Genomic DNA, 1,833 nt, shown 5'->3' on the forward strand with positions numbered 1-1,833 from the left:
CTTCAGTCCTAAATGCAGCAAACGCTGCTGGTGCCATATCCCTCTCCCCTTGGCACTAGCCATTCTGTACACACAGACAGTCTTACTGCAAGCACCTGTGACTCTTTCTGAGGACATCCTCAAGCCACATCAGCATGGGTGGCCCCTGTATGTGGCAACCAGAAGTATCAGGAAATAACGTTCCCAGCACTGTCCTAAGTCAATGAGAAAGAAGTGGATGAATAAATACCCCAGCTTCCTTGCCTCTAGGGCAGAACAATCTGAGGCTTCTTCTGTACTGTCTTCCAAGGTCCTCAGCATGGACCAGTTTTCCGGAGCTGCTTGTGCTCAGGAATACGTCTTCCATTGTTTCCCCATCCCTGACTCAGCTCCCCTTTCTGTCACCAATGCTTCTAAGGATTAGCACCCAAAGAAACTACTCCCACTCAAATCCTCTCCTCCGGGAATGCTTTTGGGGAAACCCAAGTGAAGACACGGGCAATTCACCAGCTGAAGATCAAGTCCATCCCATGGCAGGGCGGGCAGATGTACCTCTCTAATAAGTGAGATGCACCCTGGGATATCAGCTGGGGGAGGGGCAGAATTTAGATCACACTCATGGATCAGAAAAACAGGCTATGGAGTAGTTCTCCCCAAAAAAGCATTATTGATCTTGTCCAATAAAACAAACACAAACAAACAAACAGGGAGATTTCAAGGCAACAAAGTTAATGGAAAACAATGTCCCATAGGTTACCTAAGACTGAACGATAACACTGCAAATCCATCATTAGGATCTCAGCTAAGGTCTACAGTTTAGTCTCATCATTGAAAATGTATTGCCATCACCTGGAACAATTGTTCTCATCCTTATCAGGTGCAAATCACCTTGTAGAAATGAATGGTTTCATGTCTCTCTACCATCCTGAACTGCAATCCATAGACAATGTAATGACCCACCACATAATTTTTTAATCTGTAAGTGCCCTAACTCAACACATGGAGAAATAAAAGGTGAGTAATTATGTAAATGAACGTCATGTACTGGTGCATCTACATGAACACCCCCAGGCGGGAACTCACTGGACGACGACACGAAGAATCCTGACGCTTGCCACAACCTGTGGGTTCTCCGGGCATGGAAGCATTGCCACTTCGGGCTCATTCCGCAGCCCAGTGGCTGACGGATACCGGCAGCAGCGCTGCCATTGATGGCAAGAGATTCCAAAAATGCCAACAATTGTTGAAGTTTCCACCAAGACCAGTGACAACTTCCCATGATTTCCCGACAGTGTCATTCCTGTGGAAACTGATCTCTATGAAAGATGTACGAAAGATATGTCTGTACCGTCGTTGGTGGCTTGTGCTTTTGCATGTATGCTTTCAAGGCGAAATGGCAAGTGGTCAAGTGCAAGTGCTGGCAGCAGACCCGGAAGTGCAGCGAGTGAGCCTCGCACCCGTGAGGCCAGAGAAGCAGGAAGCGTCTGGAATCTGAGGTGTGCTGCAAGTGCGCATGCGCATAGACGAGGCCGGGAGTTGACCCCGGCCCTGACGTTCACTTCCGGTGCAGCACTCAGAGACGCGAAGCCCAAGCCACAACACCGACCCCTCAGGTATTGATGTTTTCAGAAACCCTCAAACAGATTGGGTAGGGCTTCCTGGGGGGCGGGTTTCTGGGCAGGAGCCCAGACGCGCCCAGGAGCTGACCCCGGCCCTCCCGCTCACTTCCATTCCAGCCCACGGAGACGCGAAGCCCGGCCACGACGACGACCCCTCAGGTACTGATGTTTTCAGAAACCCTCAAACAGATTGGGTAGTGCTTCCCTGGGGGCGGGTTTCTGGGCAGGTGCCCAG

This window comes from Mandrillus leucophaeus, unplaced genomic scaffold (assembly GCF_000951045.1).
Source record: "Mandrillus leucophaeus isolate KB7577 unplaced genomic scaffold, Mleu.le_1.0 Scaffold321, whole genome shotgun sequence".
NCBI classification, from domain to species: Eukaryota; Metazoa; Chordata; class Mammalia; order Primates; family Cercopithecidae; genus Mandrillus; species Mandrillus leucophaeus.